This window comes from Gossypium raimondii, chromosome 11 (assembly GCF_025698545.1).
Source record: "Gossypium raimondii isolate GPD5lz chromosome 11, ASM2569854v1, whole genome shotgun sequence".
Lineage (NCBI taxonomy): Eukaryota > Viridiplantae > Streptophyta > Magnoliopsida > Malvales > Malvaceae > Gossypium > Gossypium raimondii.
The window spans coordinates 8,644,788-8,660,289 of record NC_068575.1 but is presented as its reverse complement, the minus strand read 5'-3'; the positions used below and the strand labels follow the sequence as shown (position 1 = coordinate 8,660,289).

The window sequence follows — 15,502 nt, the reverse complement described above, 5'->3', positions numbered from 1 at the left end:
TTTGTGTTGGAAGGAGGCATGTAAAATTCGCTTACGCAGTTACTTTTCTGGTTATATGATGTATTGGTAGAGGAGGATTTTGAAGGCAATCAATGTCAGTTTACAGGGTTCTATGGTTCACCGGTTCAGAGTGGGCATTTTTAATCATGGGATCTTTTGCAAGAACTAGCTGTTGATTTCGATTATCCTTGGATAATTATGGGGGATTTTAATGAAATTCTATTTTCGCAAGAAAAGCAGGGAGGGCGTTTGAGGGATGAATGACTTATGAATGCTTTCCACTCTATGCTTGAGGATGTTGAGCTCTTTGATCTAGGGTTTGTTGGGCATTAGTATACATAGGAGAGGGGCAAATTCCATCATAACAACATCTGGGAATGGCTTGATAGGAGGTGGCTCAAACAGCGTAGAGAGATTTATTTTTTAACTACAAACTCATCCAACGACGTAGAGACATTTATTTTCTAACTACAAACTCATCCACTATGTGCATTCCATCTCTTACCATTGCCCATTACTGCTTGATACGGATGTTACGTATATACAGGGCATAGGACTAGGAGCTTTTGGTTTGAGGCTTCTTGGTTGTTAAAAGAATCTTGTGAGGCTAAACTTAAGCGTCTTTGAGAGGTTTCGGTGGGCTATGTTCCTACTCTCATTGGATCTATGGGTAAGGGTTTGATGGCTTAGGCCAAGAGAGTGCGAGGTTTATCGAAAATGAGTGTTCGTTGGCTTCAGGATCGCCTTCATGCTCTTGTTGGTGCGGCTCCAAAAGATGATGTCTTTGAAGAGATAGTGATGGCTAAGATGCATCTTAACCTTGAAATTGACAAGGTTGAAAAGTACTAAGAAAAGAGAGCTATAACTACATGGTTACGACATGGTGACCGTAAAACTGTGTTTTTTTCATTGGTTTGTTATGCAACGTTGACGAGTTAATGCTGTGGATCGAATTGCAAATGCTGATGGGGGTATGATTGAGGGGGAGGGGGAGATTGAAAGAGTGGCTTACTTGTGTTTTACTAATCTATTTACGACTCAAGGTCCAGGAGATATACGTATGCTGTTATTTTGTATCTTGATTCGTGTTACTGACGATATGAATGCTATTTTGCAGTTTGAATTCATTGTGGAAGAGGTTCTATTGGCTGTTTGGGGGATGACACCTGATAAGGTAGCAGGTAGTGATGGTATGCCTACTTTATTTTATTAGAAATTTTGGCATATAGTGGGTAAGGATGTCTGTAATTTTTACTTACATATACTTAATGATGGTGGATCCCTTAGTGAAATTAATGACACCAATATTGTTCTCATCCCTAAACAATGTAATCCACAGAACATGACAAACTTTCGGCCTATTAGTTTATGTAATATGTTATTTAAGATTATATCTAAGGTGCTCGTTAATAGGTTACAGAAGATTATGCCTCATTACATTGATGAGGGGTAGAATGTCGTTGTTTCTAGTTAGCTGATCACTAATAATGCCATTGTTGCTTTTGAGTTGTTACACTCTTTTAAAAGGAAGCGAATGGGCCATCGGGGAACTGTTGCTCTAAAGTTGGATATGAGCAAGGCCTATGATAAGGTGGAGTGGCATTTAGTACAGACGATTATGATCAAAATGAGATTTGATGTGAGCTGGGTTAATTTGATCATATGGTGTGTTCAAACAGTCAGATATTCAGTTGTTGTGAATGGAGAGGCTAAAGGTTTTATTGTACCATATCGTGGCCTTCGTCAAGGTGATCCATTAAGCCCTTTCTTGTTCTTATTTTGTAGTGAGTGCCTTCCTATTTTGTTGAATCTGGCGTGTAATGATGGCCTTTTAAGGGGGGTCTAAGTGAGTTGTGGGGAGCCTCGGGTTTCTCATTTATTCTTTGTCGATGAAAACTTGATATTTGGCGAGACTATTTTGGGGGCGAGTTATGTAGTGGCCATTCTATAGGAATATGAGTTGTGTTCAGGGAAACAAATCAATTTTGGAAAGTCTATTGTTTACTTTAGCTGAAACATTGATCATGGGTTGCGCAATGCTATTGAATGAGTGTTGGGTGTCCGAAGCACTATGGATCTTGGGAATTATTTGGGCTTGCTATAGTTGTTGGAAAGAATAAAAAGTGGGATTCTCGAGCTATTAAAGAATGATTTCTTGAACGAATTGGTCGATGGTATAATCGATGCCTTTCACAAGGGGGTAAAGTCATTTTTATTAATCCGATTTTGCAAGCTATCCTGATCTACTCGATGTTTTATTTTTTTACTTCCTAGTTCCTTTTATAAAGAGTTGTAGGCTTTAATGTGTCGGTACTGGTGGAGTAAGTCAACCACGAGGAGGGGGATTCATTGGTGTTCTTGGGAGGGATTGTGTGATTTGAAGGAGGTTGGTGGGTTGGGTTTTTGTGATCTATTGAAGGTTAACATTGCTCTACTAACCAAGCAAGGTTGGTGTCTAACGACTAGTCTGAGTTCTTTAATGGCGCGTGTGCTTAAAACTAAATATTACCCTACTAGCAATTTTATGGAAATAGAGTTAGGACATCAACCTTCCTTTGTTTGGCAAAGTATCTGGGCCGCTAAAGGCCTTCTGTAAATAGGTTGTGGTTGGAAAGTGGGCAATGGGCTCTCAATCTCGGTCTGGGATGATGTTCGGCTTCCTAGGTAAACGCCCTGCAAGATTTAGATTGATCATGTTAGTGGGATTGAAAAGGTGGTCGATTTAATTGATATGGATCGATGAAAGTGGAAGGGTGAGTTAGTAAGGGCTTTATTTCCTGACCTGATCGTGCGATGCATATTAAGTAGCTCGTTAACCGTTCATGATTTGGCAGATCATTGGTGATGGTTCTTGGAGGACAATAGGGAGTAATTGGTCCGGAGCGAATATAAGTTGCTGTTACGAGGCTTCTCAAAGACAGATGATGATTATTACAGAAATATAACACAAACCACGAGACTTATTTACAAACAAATATAGGGGGCTCAAGTGCCCGAGAAAATGAAAATTACATGCTAGTGTTAAATAAGCAGTTTTCTCCCTATAAAGGTTAATTTATTTCAGCGTATACTCAGGTTAGATCAAATGTGCCCTCACTATGGTTGTGGTCCTGAAACCATTCTTCATGTCTGTTCGGATTGTCCTAGTGTCTTGCAAATTTGACACACAATCTAGGCATCAATTGGGATAATGTTCCAGATTCTGAAGATACACATATCCACTGGGTTGGGCAACTATCTGCTAAACATATGAGACAAGTGCAGCTTTTTATTATTACTGTATGGACTATTTAGACCTCCAGAAATAAAATCACCTATGAGGGAGTTTATCAATCGGTTCGGTCTCTACTTATCTTTGTATTAGGCTATCTGCGTGACTTGGAATCTCTTCCATCGGGCTCTGGAAACATCGCGGCCACTGAGTCACTACTTTGGAGGCCTCCTGTTGATTCTTGGGTCTGCGTCAATTTTTATGACAGGTTCTTTGATAACCTGCAGGTTGCCAACACGGGAGTTGCTATTAAAAATTCTGAAGGGTTGCTAATGGGGATGGCTTATTTTGAGTAGGAAGACATACCTTGCTTGTTGACAACGGAAGCCCTGGCATGCATGCGAGCTCTTGGATTTGCCCGGGATCTGGGGTTTCCATGTGTTGAACTTAAAGGCGACTCAGTAGTGCTTATCTCCAAGCTAAACAGCTATGATATAGACAGATAAAAAGTGAGCACGCTTGTCTAGGATGCGAAACGACTTGTAATGGTTTTTGAACGATTCAAGTTTCAACACATTAAAAGATGAGGTAATATGGTGGCTCACCTATTGGCCCGTGAAAGCTTTATCCGAAGGAGGGATGTTTGTTGGGTGGTGGAAGGACCAACATCGATTTTGGTAGTGGTGGACATATATAGGTGGGGAGGGGCTGAGTTTGCCGGAAATTTTAGGAATCGGGGGTGCTTGCTAGATTTGAATCCATACTAGCAGTTCTTGATGTGGCTTCAACTGTGAGCGTTGATCAGTGGCAAGTTCACACGGCGTTGGAGCTTTTCTGGACATGCATCTCTAGCTATGGAAGATGAATGGGTTTCTTCAGCTCTTTCTGCTTTGGTTTTTTCTTTTCTTTTTTAGTTTTGTTTTTTTTTTTTGTTGTTTTTCTTTGCTTCGTGGGATATGTTGCACATTTTTTGGTGGAGTCCCCAAAGTTGTTGCTTTACTATTTTGATTGTTTCTAATAAATGCATGTCGGTTCATATTGAAAAAAAAATATTCAAGTTATTATCTTTAACTTTTATCCAAAAATATTCAAAAATAAAATATAATACTATATTATTTAGAATACAAAATTATGAAATAATGAATTTTCAAAAACCCAAATTTTCTATTATCAAACAAAATAATTATATTTAAAGCTTAATATTTACTAATATATCAACACAATTCTATAAAATAAGTTCAATACTAAAATTTCAGTAATTACCTCTAACAACTCATTTTTCATTGGTGTCGAAAATAGTAGTTTTGGGGCGTCAAATCTTATGAGTAAGTTCAGTAAATGTTATTATTTAATATTTATGAGTCAAATATGGTTTTAAAAAGATATTTGGTATAATGATTTTTGTTATATAAGCGAGTTATTTAGTTCAAGTGGTTTGACCCTAAGGTCAAGTGGTTTTAGAAAATAAGGTATTAGAAACTCGTTTCTATAAACCGAGCTATAAATATTTTTATAAATATATACAGAGTGTTATTAAGGTAGTATTAAAGTTTTGTTGAAATATTTTAACATTTCGATGGTTAATTAATTAAAAATGACTAAATTGTAAAAGATATAAAATTTAGTCACTTGTTGGCCCGTGAATGCTTTATCTGAAGGAGGGATGTTTGTTGGGTGGTGGAAGGACCAACATCGATTCTGGCAGTGGCAGACAGAGATATGTGGGGAGGGGCTGAGTTTGCTGAAAATTTCGAGAATCGGGGGTGCTTGCTAGATTTGAATCCATACTAGCAGTTCTTGATGTGGCTTTAATTGTGAGCGTTGATCAGTGGCAGGTTCGCACGACGTTGGAGCTTTTCTGGACATGCGTCTCTAGCTATGGAAGATGAATGGGTTTCTTCAGCTGTTTCTACTTTGGCTTTTTCTTTTCTTTTTTAGTTCTGTTTTTTCTGTTGTTTTTCTTTGCTTCGTGGGATATGTTGCACATTTTTTGGTGGAGTCCCCAAAGTTTTTGCTTTACTGTTTTGGCTATTTCTAATAAATGCATGCCGGTTCATATTGAAAAAAAATATATTCAAGTTATTATCTTTAACTTTTATCCAAAAATATTCAAAAATAAAATATAATACTATATTATTTAGAATACTAAAATTATGAAATAATGAATTTTCAAAAACCCAAATTTTCTATTATCAGACAAAATAAATATATTTAAAGCTTAATATTTACTAATATATCAACACAATTTTATAAAATAAGTTCAGTACTAAAAATTTCAGTAGTTGCCTCTAACAGTCCATTTTTTAGTAGTGTCGGAAATAGTAGTTTTAGGGCCACCAAATTTAACGAGTAAGTTCGTAAATATCATTATTTAATATTTATAAGTCAAATATGATTTTAAAAAGGTTTTTTATATAGTGATTTTTGTTATATAAGCGAGTTATTAAGTTCAAGTGGTTTGACCTAAGGTCAAGTGGTTTTAGAAAATGAGGTATTGGAAACTTGTTTGTATAAACCAAGCCGTAAATATTTTTATAAATATTTATGGAGTGTTATTAACGTGGTATTAAAGTTTGTTGAAATATTTTAACGTTTCGATAGTTAATTAATTAAAAAGGACTAAATTGTAAAAGATGTAAAATTTAGTCACTATTTGACTTGAGTGATTAAACGGTTAACTGAATAAATAAAAAGGGACTTAAATGGTAATTAGAACATTCAAGGAGTTATTAGACAACTATGGGCATGAAATTGGTGTTTTATTTATTAACCAAGGTTATAATTTGGTATATAAATTAAAATAAAATAAAACCAAAATGTTTATCATCACCTTAATGTCTTCTTCACCAATTTTGAGTGGAGAAAAAAATCCATGGAAGACCTTGAAGCTTTGGCTTACCTTGAAATGATGCATGTAAGCTCGTTTTAGCCCCGGTTTTAATAATTTTTATATTTTTGATATAGTTGCAACGAGGCCCAGCTAGCCCGTACATTCGATTTTGAAACTGTTAAAGATTGTGAATGTTTCCATTGATGAATCTAGTGATTTTTTATGTTAAATGATGAATTTGAAATATTGGTTGGTATTTAAAAGTATTTTATTAAGTGATTTTTGATAATTTTTTTATTAGGGACTTAATTGTTAAAATAGTAAAAGCACAAGGATTTGATGTGAAATTAATACAAATATGGGCTGATATGGGTACCATGAATATTTGTCTATTATAATTTGGCATTAAAAATGGTTAATTTGCATGCTTTGGGATCAATGACTAAATTGAATAAAAGTAAAACTTTAGTGGCAATTTTGTAAAATGACCAAATTGCATGAAATACACTTTTTACTGTGTAAATTATAAATTGAATGAAATTATTAATTTAGATCAAGATCGAGTGGAAAATCGAGGAAAATAGAAAATTACCAAAATGCCTTTAAACTTTGGTATTTCTGCAATTTAGCCAGATAAGTTTGTATGAACTGTATTCTGTATAATTTTGATTAAATTGAATGTTAATATGTGATTATATTGTGATTAAATAAATATTAGTATGAAATTTACCGTGTTATGAAACGACGTAAATCCAACGATGTACGACGATTACCGAGCCCCGTTTGAACCTTAGGAATTCATAGGATACAAATGACATGTCATTAGGGTTTACATGATTCGGGTGCTGGTCCTGAATGTCCTCCCGATGGCTGAGGTCCGACATATGTTGTGGATGCTCTACAGCTCGTGTGAGCAGCATTGTGTACCTACGTTCTGACCCACAGCTCGTGCGAGCAGGCCCATTTTCACAGCTCGCGTGAGCATTCTGATTCACAGCTCATGTGAGCATACATGTACAGGAATTGACAAATTACAGTTATATAATTTAGCATACTATGTGTGAGCTATCCCGGGTATCCAACGGTATTCTCAATGGTTCAACGGGAATTATTCAGATAAGAAACGATAAGAGAATGATATGTATTATGAAATGTACATATATGAACATCTTTGATATGATGATGTATGGAAATTATGTAAGTTGAGATGAGTAATAAACTCAAGTGTTATATGTTGAGAATAAATGGCTATCAATGTTGAATTTATATGAAATATGTTCAAGTATGCTAACACGTGTTGTTGTTTGATACTCAGGCATCTGCCAAGCTATTGATTGAATGATATTATGTTTACATATAAGTTGCATTGAAATGGTAAGTGCTCAAATGGAAATATGCTTGTGTTCATGAAAGAGTGGTAAGGTTTAAATTATGCAATTTCTTATGAAATGGTTTATAATGTGACTAATTCGAAAAGAGCTATGTTTAAATTTACTAGCTTGTGGCTATGGTTGAATGATATGCTTATGTATTATGTGTTATGCATATGAAACGGGTGTGGAAAGGGTAATGAAATAGTAAGTTCATACTTGAAGTGTAAAATGATGAAAAAGGGAATTATGTGTTGAATTAATGTTGTTATTTAAGCTAAAGATAGTAAATGCAATGGAAAGTAATGAAATGCAAATAAAAATAAGAAAATTAGAAAGGTTTAAAGTTTTATAAACTCCTAATATGCTAGGAATGATATGTATAAGTGATGCTGTGGATTTTTCCACTTTGTTAGTTGTTGAATATGGTTTCATGAATCATGTGCTATCGATATAGGATTATTCTTGACATGTATAAAATTCATATTTGAAATGGGTTGATATGACTAAAGTTTATACGAGCTTACTAAGCATTCATTGCTTACGTAGTTGTTTTTCCTTACTTTTCAGATTCTTGGAAGCTCAATCGGGTTAGAAGCTAGTCGGAGAACCATCACACTATCCAACGATTATATCGGTAGATCTTGATGTCTTGGTTAATGTTATAATGGCATGTATAGGTGAACTTATGGTTGATGATTAGTTGAATGTTGGTTGATGTGTTTGGCAAGTATATGACATTTTGGGTGACGTAGCCTTAGTACATTTGGTGCCTTATTGATATGTGTTAATTTGATAATGTGTTAAAGCATGTTAGAATGGCCAAATTGATAAATGATGAATTGACCTCAACATGATCAAGATATGGTATGCTTTGGAAAGGTTTTGCATAGATGTGCATGATTGAAATATGGTTTTTATACATGTTAATTGTTGGAACCATCTAAATATGGTTAGATTTGTGTCATTTAGATGGCCTTGATGGTTGTAATAACCAAAATTTGCCCGGCCCGAGCCCAAAATTAAAACCCAAATATAATAAATATAATAAATATAATAAAGATCCAATATAGTCCAGTAATACATAGAATCCAAACCTGGATTACATTGAGCCTCAAACCCAAATTACAAAATTAAGCCCAATACCCTGGCCCAACTGGCCTAAACCAAATGCTAGAAACCCTAGGCATTCAGCCCTAGCATGAGCGCCGCAACAGCAGCCCCCAGCGCCACTCGCTCCAGCCGCCGCTCTTTCCAGCCGCCGCAACCGTAGCCTTCATGCGCCGCGCCGAGCCATGCCACGTCTTCGTACGATACCTGTAACAACTCGAAACGAACACCTGCAAAGCAACAAACAGAACGCAACAAAAAAAGGGCAGAAATCGATAGCAAATCAAAAAAATAGCGGAAAAGAAGAAAATGTAAAAATAGGGATTTTGATTATTTCTTTTGAGGGGGGTTTTTTCGGCAAGAGAAGGAGATATCAAAAATTGTAAAAGAGGGGACGAACACAAAAACACACACACGCATATTGTATCACACACAATAACAAAAAAATCAAAAGAAAAAACAAGGAGTTTTTTTTCGAAGGTGATTTCCTTCTTCAAAGTTTTTTTCTTTTCTTCTATCTTTCTATTCTTGTTTCTTTTTTTCAATATAATTAAATAAAATGAGAAAAGGACGAGAGTTTTACCTTCGCAAGGGCACGCCGACGGAGCCCTCGTCCACTCCGCCCAAATCGGGGTTTAGATGGGGGTTTTCATGATCGAAACGGCGCGAAGGGAGGGGGAGAGATAAAGTTTTTTGCTATGTTTTAATGGCAGATCAACCTCATTTAGGGTTTTAAGGTTATTTCTTATCGGGTGTTTAAACGGCGCCGTTTGGGGCCTGAATCAGTGGCTCCCAAAACGGCATCGTATTGCCCAGCAACCCGCGCGCGACCCAACCCGCTCCATGGGGGATCCACGTGTTATTCATTAAATGGGTTATTTATCCCTCTGGTCCCTCCGCATTGGAAATGTGTTCCAATTTGGTCCATGTCAAGGCGCTGCGTTTTGAGGGAAGGGAATATTTCCCATTTGGCCCTCATGTTATCCACGTGTCGTATTTTGGCCCTCAGCTTTGTTTTATTTTTGTTTTTTCCTTTAATTTTGTTTCAAATTCAATTCAATCCTTATTGGTTGATTTAAATTCGCTTGTTTATTTATTTATTTAATTACTTATTATTATGATATTTTTAATTTAAAGTCTAATATTATTTGAATGTTTAAACCCTTTTTATTAATCCAATATATTTTATACATTGTCTAATGGTTTTATTTTATAATACATTTTTTTAAATTCACTATACAATAATATTCTTATACAATGTTTTATCTATATATATATATATACATACAGGTTATATTAAACTATTTTCATACATACATATAATAGATTTCCTTTGATTATAATTATTTACCTTAAAGTTGTCTTGTAAATATGTTTATATGTTTTAAACCAACATTTTCTTTTACATACATATATAATTTATTTCTTTTGGGAAACTTACTTTGTTTAATTTACCATTTTCAAGTTTTACATATATTGTTGTATATATGTATATCACTTTATATATTTTAATTTCCTTCTTATATAATATTTGCTTCAAAATTCATCTAAAATGTTATTATTTATGCATTGTATCTTTAAAATTGGTTAATAATTCATTTAGTTATTATTTGTACATGATATGAGATAATTGCTTATGTGTATTATATTGCTTGCTCATATCTATTGGTTCTTTGTTGTTCATTAGCGTGCATCTTAATTTACGAATACCATTTCGCGTTCTACATTATTATTTCATCGTTTTATTTGTTCAAAAGACTATGGTTAATATCATTTAAGTATCAAAACCAATTTATTCAAAAATCTTCAAAATACTCGAAGTTTGGAATCCTCGAGAGAATTGAGCCCTAACGTATTGGGTTCCAATTTTCCTCGTCGAATCTAAATAATCGAAATTTTTTCAAACATACAAATTTCAAATAGAAACCCATTCTCGGGAATTCGATACATTGTGTCCTAACGCATTGGATATGACATGTTATTTTCTCGAGACGAGGATTTTAAAAATAAAGGCAATGTCCGATATTTAAGAATTTTGTGAAATCGAACCCTAACTTACTGGGTTTTGATTTTCTCATTTGACCCAAATGATCAAATATCATTCTCAAAAATGCATAGGTTTTAAAAGTTAAAAGATAAAGTTAATTTTGAAGATTAAAAATGTTGCGCCCTAACTCACTGGGTGTGACATTTTATTTCTTTGAAATAAAAGTGTTTTATTATTCAATTGATTCAAGTTAAAAGAATCGAACTTTAAAATCTTTTCAAAATTTCGACACTAAGACATTAAACAATCAATTCGGTACCAATTTTGGGCGTCACGAGGTGCTAACCTTTCCTCGTGCGTAACCGACTCCCGAACCTGTTTTCTCAAAATTCGCAGACCTAAAGTTATTTTCAAGGTGATCCGATCACACCACAATAAAAGATCGGTGGCGACTCCCGTTTTCATTTTAAAAGTCGATCCCCGTTTTTTCAAACTTAAAAGTGGTTTCGACAATGGTTGGAGTTGAAATAGTTATTTGAAGTTGTGTTTTGAATAACCAAATTGGTATGTTTGAATGTGATTTTGGTATGTGGTTAATTATGGTATAACTTGGTATGGAATTAAACTATATATATATGGATAAGTTATGGTCAAATATGTATAAGTTAGATATATGTATATTTGGGATGCATGAAAACTATAGTTCAAATGATAAGTTCTAATGACAAGGTATAAGTTAAGCATAGTATGTTTTAAAATGGTAGCAAGGTGATCAACTATGCATATGGTTATACAATTTTAATTGTTGTGATTGAGGTGCCTTTTTGGACATATTGGTTGTATGCATATGTATCTTATTTGGATAGCTTGTTGTTGTATGGTTTGGAGTAATTTGGACATGTTTCCGATTTAGTCCCGATTTGTTTCTAATGTGTTTTTTTAGGGCCTCGATGGCTCGAATAAGGAGCAATATGTATGCCTTTTACTGGTTCTGCTATGATTGATGATGTGAATTAAATGCTTTAAATTTTTTATTGTTTTGAATGAAAACTCCAATAATGCTCCATGATACGAGTTAGAGGTGTTACATTGCCAGTGCATGAGAACGTGGGTTCAAGTGCATTGAAGCGCATTATCCTCCTATTTAAGGATTGATGAGGGGCTATGGGTAGTTTTAGGTATAAAAAAGATAAGAACTTATAATGAGATTAATATTCAAAAAAAATCAGTAGTTAATTTTTCAACACTTAATTTTTTATGTTTATCAAACACACCCTAAGTTTACATCTAAGCTTTTGGAAGGAAAGTCTTAGAGGGAGAATGATCTAAATTGAAGTATATAGGTGTGGTCGCAACTTGACGAGTGAGTTGAACTTAAATCACAATTTATACTTGTTGATAATGAATTAGTCTATGAATAATTTATGGTGTCCATCTTTATTTTTCTACTAGTAGTTACATTGTCCAGTTACAACTTAACAAATAATTGATAGGTAAGAATCAATGCACTTTCAATTACTGGGAGCGATTTTTGGTTTAAACCGATCCAATCAGTTTGGTTGGCATCAGTTTAATCGAGTGGTACATGTTTTTTTTTTATTGTGCCTTCGATTTTGTCGGGTTTTTTTGGTTGGTTATCGGTTTTTAAATTCTTAAACCGACCCAATTAAAAAATTGACTTAATTTTTAATATTTTTAATTATTTAAAATATATTTATATTATAATATATAAAATATAAATATCTATAATAACCCAACCCAATAACCCAATATCTCATTAAATCAACTATACAAAATCAAAATAAATTTAACCCATCTAACCCAATTAAATAATAAAAAAAACCATTAGAAAAAAAAATTATCATTTGAGAATAATTTACATTAGTATGATCCTAAAATATATAATTTTTAGATACCAATAAAATAGTGATATATCCTCAATTTTTAAATACATTGAAATGTCTCAACTGAGTATTTGTTCGATTGGCATTGAGATTGTTGTTAGTGTAGGAGGACGTGTGTTCGAGTGCATTGAAGCGAATTATGCTCTTATTTAAGGGTTGAGACGTGGCTATATGTAGTTTTAGGCATTGTATCAAAAAGAATGAATATGATACGAACATAAAATGATATTAATATTAAAAAAAATTCAAAGGTTACTATACACTCATTCATATCTAATAACTTCTCTAATTTAATTTAATTATTTAAATATAGTTAAAATTTTGAAAAAAAAAACAAAGAGGTGTTCTTTCTTTTATAATTTAAATTATTTTTAATTTTCCTTTTCAAATTTTATTAGTCTTTTATTTATTTTATAAGATTTTTATTTTTTTAGTTTCTTTGATAGGGAACGCATTATTTTAAGTGAATTTTTTAATCAAATACCAAAGTTTGATAACACAATCATTGGTATGGTTTTTCAATTCTCATTTTTTTCTTAACATATTTGTTATACCTCCTTGACACGTCGCAACATAGAAAGTTACCTTTAGAGCATACCTCACCCATTGCAGACCGAGAGGTCACTAGAACTCACTTCCCATCTCAACCACCCAAGCATGCGGAAGGTAGTTGTTCAAGGAGGCTAACCGCTCGCTCCTCCAGGCATCCTACCTTAAGAATATAATTCTTTTGGTTATCAAACCTCAGGTGGGTCAAACTATTTCGTACTTTGAATAAAAATGAATGACATAACATGTCACATCACAAATATTCTTATTTCATCAAAGACATCCACCCAACACATCTTATAATGATGACCTGATTGCGAGTTCGCTACATTAACACAGTCTAGTAGCGAACCTCGCCTATAAATAGCCCCAAAACAATGAAGAAGGGATCAACTCTCCAGCATACTTACCTACACTCTACTTGTTTACCCTCAGCAATCACCTCCACCATCTCACTCTATTTCTAGTCTTCAGCTCTCTACCCAGATAGGGTGATCGACCTCCATCAGCACCACCACATCCTCCTCTCTATCTCCTCCTTATTGGTCCCACTCATCAACAACATTTTTACTTCAATTTTTCTTAATTTTTAATTATTAGTTTTAGGTTGTTTATTCATTTTCAACTTTTTAAGCATTTTTATGAAAAATTCAATTTTTTATTATTAATTCTAGCTTTTAATTTGCTTATGATTTCTTTTAGTTTCAACATGTTTTTCTTTAAACTACTAAACTATTAGTAAGTTTACGTTTTGGTCATTCAACTTCAAAAAGTTACAAAATGATCTCTGAATTATTCAAAAGTTTTTATTTAAGTCGCTGAACTCTTCGAAAGTTTTTATTTAAGTCACTGAACTTTTCGAAAGTTTTTATTTAAGTCACTGGGTTGTTAAGTTAATTTTTTCTTTTATAAGTTCAAATAACGAGCTCCAAGTGACAATTCAACAATCAATACGGTGAATCAGCACTCATCAACGAGTAGAAGAGTATACCTTAGATCCAAGTTGATTTGACGATCAGTGTCGGAGATTGGAGAAGAAAGTTGTTTGGATTTTGGTTCGCAGATTTGTAACGTTTAAAGTTGTTTCATGAAAAAAAACTGAACTGTAAAAAAAAAACAAAATCGAATTGTAAAAGAGAAGGAGAATGAGAGTTTTCAATTAGTGCAGGTGATGCAAACAGAAAATGCCACACAACAACGAATTTAACAACCAATGACTTAAATAAAAATTTTAAAGTAGTTCAAGGATCATTTTGTAACATTTTGAAGTTGAGTGACTGAATGTAAACTTACTAATAATTTAGTGACATTGAGCATAATGTATATTTATTTTCAAAATTTTAACTCTTTTAAGTAATTTAATTAAAATTAAAATTAAAATTAAATTAGAGAAGCTATTATATGCGCATGAGTATATAATAACATTGTATATATTTAAAAATAAAAGATATGAAAATATTTTATTAATACTTAAAAAATATAAGTTATTTCCTTTTATCAGACTTCTGCTCAACTACCCAAATCTATTTTCCATGACATGAATTATTTTTTGGACAACAACTGAAAGAAAACAAAAGATAATAAAAAATCGACTGAACCAATTTCAGCTGGATTTTATCGGTTTCAACTATAAATTCAGTCAATTCAAAGTTTTGAGATGTATGCCAATTAAATCGGTAAGAGAATTAATCAATCCAACCAACTGTTTAAACCGATTCCTCCCCATACTGTTAATGCTAAAGGACTATAAACTTTACTATGATATAATTGTTTTTTGAATTACAATAATAAGGTGAAGTCTAAACAACAAATACGATTAACGCGACTCGAACTCAGACCACACCTATGATAGTGAACACCCTTAACCATCAAACCATCATATAGAGTTCTTTACTATGATACTTTTAATATATTGTGTTTTAATTGTTAGTGCTTCTAATATTTTGCATTAATAGTTGATTTTCGTTGTTGAGTGTATAGATTGAAGGGGAATGGTGACTTACTTGTTCTCTATTAAGTTTTTGTTTAAAATGTCAAAAAGGAAAGATTGTTAGTGTCAGTTACGACGTCAATTACAATTTAAAGAAATATTGACAGACTCGCTTTATTTTATTGGCATATTTTAACTAAGTTTACTTAGATAATTAATCATTTAATTGCTAATTTTTGAGGATTACTAATTACATATTAACGAATATTTTATGTGAAAGAGTTAAGTAAGGATCGGGTTTAAACTTTCAATGCAATCAAAGTATCTTTAAATAAAAATTTTAATTTTTAAAAGAGTTTAATTTTGAGAATCTTTATTGATATGAAGATTATTCAAAAACCTTTTTAAGTAACTATTTTGGAGGAACTAGTGATCATAAGTGATTGTATTTTAACAAATCTACTTTGCTTTTATATTATGTGGCTTGGGTAGGTTAAATGTATGAATTTGAGAGCACTTTGTTTTATTCAATTAAGAGTTGTCTTTTAGTGCAATTTTGTAAAGAAACTAGATTGAATTAATTAAGTTAAAAATTTTAGGAGTAAAGCTTT

The 15,502-nt window shown here is 33.1% G+C and overlaps 2 long non-coding RNA genes across 2 annotated transcripts; both read right to left on the bottom strand.

Annotated features, from left to right (window-relative positions):
- Nucleotides 1-50: 50 nt before the first annotated feature.
- LOC105804827 (uncharacterized) lies at nucleotides 51-4,204 on the bottom strand. Its single transcript, XR_008190957.1, has 4 exons — nucleotides 3,817-4,204; nucleotides 3,578-3,698; nucleotides 2,783-3,492; nucleotides 51-2,673 (listed from the first exon to the last, which is right to left on the bottom strand). It is a non-coding gene; the product is annotated as an uncharacterized LOC105804827 (long non-coding RNA).
- A 4,243-nt stretch (nucleotides 4,205-8,447) lies between these two features.
- Nucleotides 8,448-9,361, bottom strand: LOC105801618 (uncharacterized). Its single transcript, XR_001136015.2, has 2 exons — nucleotides 9,105-9,361; nucleotides 8,448-8,751 (listed from the first exon to the last, which is right to left on the bottom strand). It is a non-coding gene; the product is annotated as an uncharacterized LOC105801618 (long non-coding RNA).
- Between the last annotated feature and the right edge of the window lie 6,141 nt (nucleotides 9,362-15,502).